This window comes from Battus philenor, unplaced genomic scaffold (assembly GCF_028537555.1).
Source record: "Battus philenor isolate CCGP_79_NKW_IND1 unplaced genomic scaffold, ilBatPhil1.0.hap1 SCAF_11, whole genome shotgun sequence".
NCBI lineage: Eukaryota > Metazoa > Arthropoda > Insecta > Lepidoptera > Papilionidae > Battus > Battus philenor.
This window is the reverse complement of record NW_027181673.1, coordinates 11,709,452-11,723,093: the sequence shown is the minus strand read 5'-3', so window position 1 is coordinate 11,723,093 and position 13,642 is coordinate 11,709,452.

Sequence of the window (13,642 nt, the reverse complement as noted above, 5' to 3'; positions counted from 1 at the left end):
GTCGTTCTTTGAACAGCAATGTAATCTAAGCAAACTATAATCCAATTAAACTTTATTACAGTATTTGCTATTCAACACAGATAATAGCCTCGAGTGTTATAAACTTACTGTCGATTCATACAAGCGGTTATTGTGGTTAATTGTTAGCTCTAGTTATTGTGCCAGTGACAACAATGTAATGTTTGCGGTTTATGTGGGTAATTGAACCATATATTTACACCTTTGTTCATTATCAAATATTTAGAGCAATAAAAGTAACCAAGATTTCGTAATTTTACCACAGAGAGGAAGAAACATAATTTATACCTTTATATTGATGCATATAAAATTCATAATCATAATCTTCAACGTTCTAGCCGAAGGTAGTCCACAACTGGACAAAGGTCTGTCCATATATTTCCAGAAAGACTGGTAGGAAACAATCTATATCTAACGTCTTTCGACGATGTTGTGTCGACAACGTTATCTGTCTGCCTTGTGAGTGGACGTCTTACATTGCGACCACTGACCAAGGTCTCCCCTCCAGAACATTAAGGCCCTAGCGCCAGTTGTGTGGACTATGAAACATGCCATACTGCCACTTCAACTTGCCAATTCATCAGACTATGACGGTTCGAGTTCGTTCATTCATTCGTTCGAGTATGCATCTACTCATTTTTTATACGATTTTGTAGAGAAATCCCGAGTCATGTCTTGTTGAATGAGAGGTCACGGTTCCGTTCAATCTCCATTTTATCTTGTCTTTCCGTAACAAGTCTTTCTATAATTTTAAATTTAAGACAAAAAATAATGCAGCGAAACTTTTAATATTATAATATTCGGAATTCAAGTCTCAAACCAAAACTAGACGAGAAATATAACATTCAGAACTTAATAATCGTTAGTTTTAAACCAGTAAAAACAAACGTTCTAAATTCAAATGGAGCTAGCGCAAGAAAAGCAAATGATCCCCGCTGCAGGGCACTGGACAAACAAAGATAAGGCCACGTGTGACTATGCATACATTTGAGGGACAGACTACGGGTGTATATTTGTTCGGGAACTATACAAAGTGTATCTTATTTGGTGTAAACTATATATTTTAATTATTATATTAACAGTTTCACAAGATATTGCTGTTTGGTGCACAGACATATCAGTAGCTTCTTTCGAAATTATTATTTAAAGACTGAAGTAACTTAGCGCAAACTGTATATTTTTATTACCTTTTTATTACTATTTTCATGATAAATTTATTTATTTGTTACATGTAAGGTAGGTCTACGTTCAACAGCGGAAGCCCTGTTGCGCAAATGATGACGGTGTATAAACACTTTAATTTAAATTAGGTGTTTTCTTATCTTTTGTGTTTTAATTATGTTTCGTCTTATGGATTAAGTTACAAACAATCATTATATCATCATTATGTCAGCCAATAAATAACAACTGTAAGGCATAATCCTCTCCCAAACATCGAAACGTTGACCGGTTTTGCGTTGCCTGCATTCATCGAATTTCGGCGACTTCAACTATTTCGTCGGTCCACCTATTAACAATGTTTATTAATATAAGTGCAATTCTTATTACTGTTGTAATAAATTTAATTACATGAAAGCCTTATTTCAGAATAAAAATTTTAAAAGAAATATTAATTTTAACGTCGTATTATGGCCTGTAAAACTTTTGTTATATAAATTTAAGAGAATTGGACTGATACATAAAAGGTACATCTGAAAATTGATACTAGAAAACATAGCGTGTATTAAATATTTAATGGAATCAGGCATGATTTTGCGGAAGTCCAACCTAAGTAAGAAAAGGATTAATATTTAGCCACTTCCGCACATGCAGTGTTAGTCGTGTAACAAAGTGCACCGCCCGCCAGATCGCTGATAAATGCGTATGCGGCAAACAATGCGAATTACACAACTGCCAACGTTAAATCACTCAACACGTGTTTCACCCCTCCACGGGGCATCTTCAGGAGTTATGTTAAACCGACTAGTGCCAAACACTCTGTATTTAAAATAATATTAGAAATATCATTACAAAATATTACAAAAATAAAACTTTTTTATTTTTTATTTGGCATAGGTAAAATATGTGACCTCTATCTCGCCTGATGTTAAGCGTTGATGAAGTCTACGATGATTAATGCTTGCCTAGATGATAGCCTTCGTTCACGTTTGACTTGAAGACACTCAAGTTATATCTAGCTGGAAATAATAACGCCGGTAGGTTATTACATCGCTTGGCAGTTCGCTCTATAAAAGTAGGAGCAAAATGCTTGTTATGTCCGAAGGGTGCAGATGGAGAAATTCATTCATGTAAAACCGACGCATAATCTCCAAAATGCAGTCGAATAAACTGATAAAATGGCAACTTTTAGCCAAAGTCCTAAGCTCACTCTCTCACTCAAACTGTAGCAGCTAGTATTTATTATATACGAAAATGTGTTGTCTTTATATATTAGGTGTACATTCCACGTTTGTGGCATTTTTCATAAACTAAAACCTTATTAAAATTTTGTACTACGAATTCTAAATTTAAAAAAGCTTATTAATTATATATTAAATTAAAACATCAAAGTAAAACAGCTTTTAACTTTTATTGTGCACGTTTGATAAAACAAAAAAAAAAAACATTTACGTCCGCCATGCAAATTAAATGAAGCAGTTAATACATTCGCGCCCGCTCGTCGAATTTGTTGGATAAAAAAAGTACTTTTATTTCTGTACAGCTTTGCAATGGGGCTGTATTGTAACAGAAATAAGTCCCCCGGGCGGTCTTCGTTCGTGGGCGTATGGCCGGAACAATGCAACTCCATGCCAATTGAAAATAACCGGTGAAACAGTCTGTCGTGCTGCATCACGTGTCTCTGCGATAGTGTGGATCAATTATATAACGAAACGTATCAGAACGAAATTTAAAAAAATATATTCACTACAATTTTGTTACAGTTTCCTTTCATACACACAATATAATGTACAAGGTGATTGGTTATTATATGCTATACATCATACGTTGGTTTTATATGTTGTGTTTATTATATGTTAATGTATAATCATGTTTTTACGAAATTACCAAAAATAATTCATATTTAAAACTGGTCATTGAACTAAATACACAATTATCGAATATATAGTTGAAAAAGGCATCCCTAAAGTGCAGTGTAGTGGGTTATTAGAGGACTGAGACTTGCGATCATGGGTAGCATGTTCGATTCCCGTGAAACAATCTTAAATAATTCACACTTTGTACATTAATTATATAGGATTACCACTGCTCATGAACAAGCTTTCAGAGGATGGGCAGCAGTGTCCTCTGCATAGCATAATACCATATTGCGATCTCCAACCCGCCAGCCAAGTGTGGCGATTATTATATATCCAACCATGAACATCTTTTAGGTTAACCTATGCCTTGCAGTAAGAGTCTATGGGCTAGAACAATAGAAGGCGTCAGAAGTATTTTATTGCAAGATGTAAATAGAATCAGTTTCTATATTTTTACGAGGGTTTTAGAGACCTTTTATGCGTTTTAATTTACTATAAAAATCAAAAACTATTTAACTGAGCCGCATATACTTTTTTATAGTAATATAATGTTAGATGTTATTTTTGTGCCTTTTATGAAAACTATCCATCGTAAAAAAAAAGTTTTATTTTTATACATTATTACGCTTCCATGGCACGATGTTTTAGAGAGCAATGAGTAATAAATATATGTTGTTCCAGAATTAACTAATAGAGCGTGTAAATATTAGATAAGTCAAAAACTAAAGCATGCGGGCCGAGCTGCTTGAGTTATTGGGGCCGATTTTTCTACGACTCGGGAAAGGTCGAGCCCCGACTTTGATATGTCGGACGCATTTATTACATATGCTTACGGAACTAAAACGCTTCTGGCGTTTTATAGAGAAATGTGAACACTCTGGTTGAATTATGTGTTGTTCAGAAAACCTAAAACTTTAGCTCTATTATTTTGATTTATGGAAACAATTTCTTTAAAAACGGCAGGATTGGTTATAGGTGTCAAGGCTTTCAAGAAATAAATGTGTAAGTCGTTTCTTTGCAAGAAACATTCAATGATTTTTAGTTTTTATTTTTTTTTATTTCCGATCAACGTGTATAAAATAATCACTCCTAAATATGTTACATTAATTTATTTTTTCTACTAGGATGCAACGGGCCAATAACTTGGCAGTACTGAATCTTCGGGAACTAATAGTCGTCGTGGTCAACCCATAGACGGCCAGGAATAGGTATCCCCAAAGATGAAGAGATATTCCATAATCGCCACGCTTGGCAGGCGGGTTGGCGAAAACTTGTTTGTGAGCAATGGCAATCGTATACAATTAATGCACAAAGTTTAAATTATATGTAAGAATCGAACCCACAACATACGATCAAAAATCTTAGTTCTTTGCCTCTGATCTACCACTGCTGCACTGCACTAATGGACACATTGTAAACTACAAAGTTTTAAAATATATATCAATCGGAATTCAGATAACGTTTTTGGTTACTGTATGATTATAAAGTTATATATTATTTTTAAAACCTTTAAGTTTCATATATTAACTGGTAGCAAATGGGCTATACATTATTCGTCTCTATAAAGCTTTTGTATCTAACACCAAACACTTTGTGTTATACTAACGAAATGGTAATAATATTAATAAATTTTCATACCAATTAATTGATTTGTATTAATTATCCTCGTTTAATTTTATGATTACATAAAAACTTTTAAAAACAATCAATGCTTGCAGTAGCCATCAATTCAATTTATTGAAGAGCACTAGTAAATAAATAAAAAGAAACAGTGTAGAAAAATAAGTAAGAAAACATACTCGTACATATTATGAAACTGTTGATTTGTTCGCTTTATAATAAAATGAGTAAGTGAACAGTATTTCCGAAAATATGAACGTGAAATCTACGGCAATTTCTGTATATTGGAGCGTCGAATACGGCACTTGGAGATTTTCTCTTAAAGGAAGCAACCTTGTGTACGCAAGATAATTGTATTTACCTAAGCCAACTGACTGTAGAAAAGGGTTGTTTGCATATTTCAAAACGCTTCGACGACGCAAATATTTCTTGCATATGCGAACTGATTAGAGCCGTATATGAGGGTAATATTTGTACAGGGTGCTATATTAAGTAAGAATTGGAAATTTTTCTTATGTACGATTACGAAAATATTTTTCTAAAGAAAGTAAGAAAGAGGTTACAAAATTATCAAAAGTGGAATCCTTACTTAACAACGTGCTGCAGCACTGCCTAACCCGTACTATAGCGCTGATTCAAAGTCCTAGGTTTTTTTTAAAAATATTTTATGGCCTAACGTTAATACTCACAAATCACAATGAGGTCGTATTTACAGATAGGAATATTCAAAAATAAATAGATAATAACAAACGCAACTTGGATATATTTAATAATAACTTGACCCGATGTCAAACGAAGTCAAATTAGTGTTATTATAATTTTATTTGTAGCTTCCAAAAATCACCGTCCTTGTAATGTTAATGGTACAACTATCAGCAAATAAGCGTGGTCTCAGAGAAACGATACGGTTTGTTTTTAACAGAAAGGCACAGGTCAGATAGGTAAATGTTCTCAATAAAATTACTGAAATCCCTTGTAAAGTGCATGAGGCGATCACTAAGGGGGTTTTTGTTTGTTGGTGCCGACCATACTTTGTCCCCCCTCCAGAAGATCGCCCTGATCTTGAACATCTTGAAGATTTCCGTACAACTGAAAAAATCTAAGTCCTTGTCTTTATCGTCGTTCCGTCTAGTATCTACCCACGCGGCTTCTGTCTCGTGGTCGCCAGTTGGAATTTTTCGGCCCCGACGGTCGATTGGTTTGGAAAAATGTAGACCGCCTACAATCACATCACCGGCAACAGACGTTAGGAAATTTTAGACCAGAACATGTTCCGGAGCTTTCTCAAAGCTGTACATCGAAAGCGGATTATCTTTCTTGCATATGCTGGTGATGAGAAATGTTCCAGTCGTAATTTTAATTAACATTTACTAGGAGTCGAACTAGTGACGTACAATCGCAAGTCATTGCTGCTAAACCACTAAGCTACAAGTCTACATTTACATAACACGTGATAAAAACTCTACAATAAAATTTCTGTGTGATAGACAGAATATGTCTCCCGATTGCCAGATACTGCGCCATTGACTCGACGCAAGTGTCCATAACTTTTTGTACGTGACTGTACAACAAATTCAATGAGAGAGGATCCGCCGGGACTTGCTTTTGATACACTTTTCCCCGCGACCGTTCGTGGATCGAGTTTTAATTCTTCAAGCGTCTGGAGCGATGATACAGACATTAGTAATCAAAGATGTTTATAAAATGTTCATCCGATTCATTTAACTTGTATTGTCTTCACCTAATATCAACGAACTTTTAACTTGTCTGGTGTACTTTTTTTCATGATTTGAAATTTTAAATTATTCAGTTGTGTCTGTCCCAAACAATTCGTATCTCAAAGATTGAAAAGCGAATACGTGTTATACCTCTTGCCTACAAAATACTAGAAAATTGCTCGGAACGTACTTAGGAAATAGCAAATACAAATATATGATATTAATTCATAACCAAGATTTTGAAATATATATATATATATATTTATATAACAAAATCATGTTAGTTATACGACATATAACTCAAAGCGGTGGACGAAATTTATGTTTTTGTGTCTGCAGATCCGTCCAAACATATAAATAGAGTACTAGCTATTAACGAAAAATAAAAAAAACATCGGTCAAAATATAATTCTATTTCTTAATTTGTTATAAACGGTAGAAATAAACTGACCGTTCACATAGTAGTGTCTATGGTTTTTTTTTTAATTACGCAAATCGTGTAAATTGAAGACGATCGGTCGTTGTGCCTGTTTTATGCGATTATTATGAATATTAATATAATAAATATTATCGTGTCGATAAATTGAAATAAATAATTTGGTGTTGTTTTTAATATTCGAAAACTGATCATTTATTATCTATTAAGTGACGCAAAGTACGCTGAGTCAACAATTTTGTTTAACACACTGATTTGTGTTACGTTTTTTTGTTGTATTAAAACACGATACGCTTCCTACCTTGGTTTTTTTTTTTAATCTCAATGATGTTTAATGATTAGGTAAACAAAAAGTTTGATCGATGTTTTTATCATCAAATTTACGGTTTTTGTTTTTAGGCAGCTAGGTTTTAAGTTATTAGTCTTTCTTAATAACCAGACGGTTTCTAAAAAGAATGACTGCACTGAGGGCTCCAAGTAGCAGACATGAAAAACTTGAAGATGTCATTTTATGATATGGATATGTTTTTAGTAATTGACAGTTATTGTTTATCTCAGACAAATTTAAAGTTTCCGCGGCTGGTGTTAAGGTATTGATATCCTAAAACTTTTTTTATAGTAACTAAATACGAAGAAGTCTCAAAAAGCTATAAAGAAGTTTCACTGAAATAAGGCAGCCTAATCCTAAGGTCTCTTTAGAAGAAACTTTACTGATCAGGCTTAAGAATCGCAGATTGTAACCTATTCAATATTTCAATTCAAGACTGTTCGCGATGACTAAACCACGGCTTTTGTGTTATCGAACTAGAAGACGTTGAGTGCAAAACATATCTTATAACATAATTGTGTGTATCTAAACAATTGCTTTACAACAATAGAAGTGATACAAGTGTTAAACCGTATCACTTTTATTTAGTAAACCCTTCTTTTGTATCGCCACTCTCTATATAACAACTGTTTCGTCAGTCTTAACTAGTACGCCAGGTGTTTTCTAGTTGTGCAAAAAACAATTCGTTTTCTATTAATATTTGTGTAATTGTTTCATTATTTTTTGCATTATTAGCCAGTCAAGCGTTTTATTTTAAGTAATATCATTATTTTACCATTGTGGCGGTGCATAGACTTTTGAATGTAGCTCTTAGAACTAAATACGAAAATTTGTCTTCAGTGCAAAAGTCAAAGGCGTGTTCCGTAACCATATTTATTGAAGGGTTTACTGTCTGGACTGCCTTCGGTGACAAACCGTAGTGGTAATGTTTTTAATGCAAGCTGTTTTTTTAATGTTTTTTTATTCAGTAACCATTCTATTGTAGAGCTTGGAATATATACAACACAAAGTACGTCTTATTAATTAAGTAAAGCGTTCTTAAAACAATCTTCGTTATCATCACTTCATCCGTATGACGTCCACAGCTGGACATAAGCTTTTACATAAAATTCTTATAAAACAGGTGGAAAGCGCTCTTCATCCAGTATCTGCCGACGACATTGCCTTATCTAGTCATGTCTCTGAGAGCTGGTTTCCGCAACCATGTGGCACTTCCTTCAATTCGCGTCAGGATAAGCTTTACTTAAGCCAACCCTACTCGTATTAATCCCAGCAGACCCTTGTTGTCGCCGACAATCTCGGCGATCGAAATGATCATCCTTGTAGGATACTACTTCCGTACCGAAGCCATTTCGTACACAGATGTAGTACGTGGGTAGCAATGTCGTCCTCTTCCAGGCACATCCTGCACAAAGGATTATTCGTAACACCTAATGTAAACAGATGTTTTTTTTAAAAAGACCATAACCAGTTAAGATTGGATGATGATGATGCTGGGGTGTTGGAGAGCCGATAGCTTCTGGTAGGCATTGCCTCTTTTGTTTGTCGGCACTTCTCGTAGCTCGACCATTGCTCACTGTGTTGACTCCTAGTACACTTCGATACAAGAGATGGCCTTACCCATTGCTAGAGGGATAAGAGAGCTCAGGGTCTCATGCTAGAGCCGCTCCGGTTCATCTCATCTTCAGCTTCGTTGCCCTTGGAGTCGCTATAACCTTTTATCAACTTTAGTGTTACAAGGTTGCTCCCGTTGTCCTTAACAAGGTTGTCGTTCTCGTGGACGGACGTCCCACGTTGCGCTTGCCGGTCCGTGGTCACCATTCCAGAACCTTAAGGTCCCCGCTGTCATTACAGGTCTGCGGGCTCTGTGACTTATCAACTGTCTCTTCAATTGTAAATCTGCTGGGCTATGTTGAAAACCTTGAACTTTGAATTTCGAAACAGTAAATATCAATCGGTAAATGACATTTGTCAATAACAAAATCAAAGTATTATTATAACTTATGTCGCCTTTAAAGTCAGTATATAATATTGTTTGCGCACTAATGTCCGGTGGCAGTAATGTGGGTTCCAGACGGACTTTCGCAAAGGAGACCGGTCAGTGAAAAATATCGGCGCATGTTAGTGGATTGAGGGCATTCAATTACGTTAATGGAGTTCAGCTCTATCAGTGTCGCGACGGGTGATATTTTCAGGGAAGTCGTCGTTATTTTAAATGCGATCGTAAATAATGCGGTGGTCGAATGGTCATCGTGGACGTACGACCACGAAGTTCGTCGAAATACACGTAACTGGCTATTTAAAAAAAAGTAATAATGTTGTTTTTTAAATTGTTTTATTTAAATAATGAATTTCGAACGATCCTTGAGCAGCTCATATAACTCAAACATTTACTCAAACATATGTATTAAGATAAATAATCGATTATACACCAAAGATTGAATTTAAGTATAATACAATTACAAATTACATTTACGTACACTTATTTACGTAAATTGTCTCCGTTACCATATCAGTAGACAGATGCCCACTGAAAGGCATAAAGCTCCTCTAAGATCACAACAATGTCCGGTCTTACGCCGCCCATATTCATCTACTTCTGGTGATCTGGACTATGTCATAGGTTCAACTAGTGGTGGGCCTATATGGCCCACGTGTACCGGATAATGGTCGCCATTCGAGAACCTTTTGGCGCTAACGAGCAATTCTTCGAGTTACGTTAGTGACTATGGTGTTTTTGCAGATTTCTTCATTTCTGATTCGATTAAGCAAGCAGCAAAAATCATAGCTCTACCCATTGCTCTAGGTAATTTTGGGCCTAGAAGGCAAACAAGGCCTATCGTAAACAACCACATCTCATCAATTTATAAGTCATTACCACAAACACTGGTCAAAAACCGTCGTCTTCCTTCGACGAGAACATTTAAACATTTGAAGTTTTCCGAATGCTACCCATCTGAGTTAGATTCGGTGAATAATCGATTTCTTATATATACTAATGATGATTAACACATAGCGTGAACCTCCTGGCAGGAAATTGTGATATATATTGTAAGTTATAGAATTTAACTTCTAAAATCTATGCCCGTTGTCACTTCAAATAAGCAATTCTTCGAGCTACGTCGGTAATATTGGTTCTTCCCCGAGTGCTTCTTAAATAATTTTCCAATTGATTTAAACTAAAAAACGTTGACTATATTATAACTAGTCAAAATATATAACGATATAAAATAATTTAGTGATAATTAACTTTAGATTTAATAAATCAAAAGAATTGCTTTGGATACTGCATATGTAAGTTTATTTTTTATTTTTAGACATATTAAACATAGGCGTCCGAGCCTTTATTTTAAATGCACGTTCATTATTTTCGTTTTTTTTAACATTTTTGCATGTTACATTGTCTATGTAAAAAATAAGTCTTAATCTATCTTAACGACGCCCTAACAGTATCCAGTTTTAAAGATTACGTTTCGTGCATACGTAATTCAAAAATAAATATTTTTGTAGTCCTGTTTCATGCCTTGCGGTACACTATCGTGGTACACATGGCACGCATCGCGCCCACATTCCGACCCACATTCCCGCCGAATGTCAAGCGTTAAAAAGGAAACGTGACACTTTAACGAACTATTGCCACTAGCGTCGCATTATTACGTTACCGTCGCTCTAGTCCAGTTACACGCAAACTGCAGCTTTGTGATTGATTCGTTTTTAATTTCATGACAATTAATTCAAAAAGTTACCATAACAACTATTTGTTGCCATGGACACTGCAACATCAAATAAGTCCTAAAATTACAACAAATACAATCATGTTCAATGTAATTCGCAAAAAAAAACTGAGAAATCATTACCTATTCTACTTACTTTGCGTAATAATATGAGCAGCACGCTGTAGTGGCCTCTATGAAAAATACAAAAAAAAAGGTTGAGTACCACTGCTCTTACCACAGGTTTAATGCCAAGCGTGAACTGGTTATATGAGTATTAGTTTCGTAAGCAAAGCGGATATTTTAAAACTGTGATGTTAAAGACTATGAGGTGTTCCTGTGTGAAATTCGCAAATATTGTAAAACACATAGAAAATAAATAAACGAAATTTTCATTTCATTTCTTTGAAATATTTTTTACATATTCTTGGAAAGTATAAACATTTTGCAAGAAATTGATTTTTGAACAGTAAACCTTTCTCAAAAGCCTCTCCCAAAGATCGCCACTATTATCGGTTTTGTCCTGCTCGCATCCCCTGAATATTTCATCGATTCACCTAGCGGGAAGTCTACCCACGCTGCCTCCACTGGCTCATGCTAGCTACAGTAGAATCTTTCTGCTCGAACCGCCGTTGGTTGCATGAGCGATGTGTCCCGCCCACTAGATGGACAATTCTTCGAGCTACGGTGGTGACTACTACGGTGGTACTCTCTGGGTGCTATATAGCCTTCATAAGGCCCGTTGTAAACGATCACGCTACAGGCAAGTAACACATACGGTATTTCGGATGCGAGGATCTTTCCGAACTAGTGTCAAAAACTTAAATCAAACAGTTATATATTACGTGATAGGAAATCAGTATTATCATATCTGTTTCTTTTAATCGTCTATACCTATGATATGCGGAACCATAAACGGGAAAGACAATGAACTTGGCTTTGCATAGAACAGGTTTTATTTTCTTTTGTAATGTCTGTTAACGTTGTTACTATGGTAATATTCTATTACAATACGTGACTTTTTTTGTAATTAACGTAAGCAACATGCAAGATTCATAATTATTTATCTGTTCGGCTATGCGGGTATTTATTTAATGTAATATTAGTTTGTAAAAGAGACACTTGTGTGTATTAAACAATGTTATTTCAGTTAATTATTGGTGAAAGTAATTGCACAGTTTATTGCGATTTTTATTTGTTATATTGCTTTTCGTGATTATCACTTCAGCCGTAGGATGTCCATTACTGAACACAGACTTCGACACAAGGTTACCTGTTTGCCTTATTTTTTAAATTTTTATTTAGTAATTTAATTATAGGAATAGTATTTATCATATAATATAGGAATAGTATTTATCATATATATACAATATTTTATATGTACTGTACTATTTTTCCATCACATTTACATATTTGTTTACTTCTTACTTACTTATTCCAAGTTGAATTTTGGTTCAACTAAAATGTTGCCATAGGATTTGTCCCTTCACAGCAAATAAATCAAACTGTACTCTCCCTTCCTCCACAAGAAAGAAGCCATTTCACGGTTTCCACAACCAACTCGTCACATCACGTCCTCCACAGTTACTCACAACACTACAAGCGTAGATTTTATAACAACACATCCACTCATGACTTATAACCCTCAAACAAGAGTGAACGTGTCGATTCAACTGGCGAAATCATGCTAGTTTCATTTTGTTACATTCGTCACTTCAGTTCCGCGAACTTATTTGCGATGTAGCTGCAAAGGCCTCTAAACTAGAAGTAGTTACATCAACAGGTACATGATTTAATTTATGTTGACTGCCAAAAACTGCCTGTAAGACATTAAGGCCGCAATGGCACAAAATGTGAAGGGAAATATAATTAAATAATGCATGTATTAATATTCATTATAGCACAATATTAGTTTTACAACAAATCATAAAGTCAGTTTTTGTTTTAATGTCAATATAATATAACTATATAAAAGAACTTCAATCTATTTAAATAGTGTTGGAAATTTGAAAACAATTTATGATAACAAAATATGCCGGTGCTATATCATGCTTGTAGGCCAACGAACCGGTCTTCATTATGCAGAGAGAACACGTTCGCCTTGATCCATTCATCGACGCCCACGACTCTCTGAATGAATGAAAGTTCACTCGAGGCCACGCACGCGCCGCATACCTACGTCCGCTTGTACTGTGCGAGCGTAGTGGAACTATCTTGCGAACAAACAAAATGCATTGAATAACCTATTACGATTTAACATTAATAATAATTTAATTATAGTGTTTATTCTTAAGGTTGTATCCACTCTGTATAGGTTATGGAATTGGATTACCAGTAGCGATAAGACGCGTTAAATCACAGTCAGCTTTTTAAAAGGTAGTAAACGAGCACTCTTAAGCCTCCAAAATACATAAATACATACATATATATTTTGATGTACTAGGTGTATTATATTCTACACTGTGTAGAGCCTTTTTTATCATGTATGCCCCAAAATTCCCTTTTTTACGTCTATCACCTCCGTCCTAAAGTTGTTTGATAAAGATAGCCTCGAGCGATAAGATCGTCTGTTGAACCATCGCTGCATAAATTGTCAAACCTTCATTCGTTTTTCTTTTTATATTGCTAATTTAAAAGGATATGCTTTTAAATTAACACATAACAACTTAAAATTTTATTATAATGGTGTGAAAGAAAATTTTAATTAACATACAAATAAATATCTAGATGTTAAAATGTTTCCTTTTTTCCCTTACCGACGACTCCTACTTGTGAACGACAAATTTCACTCA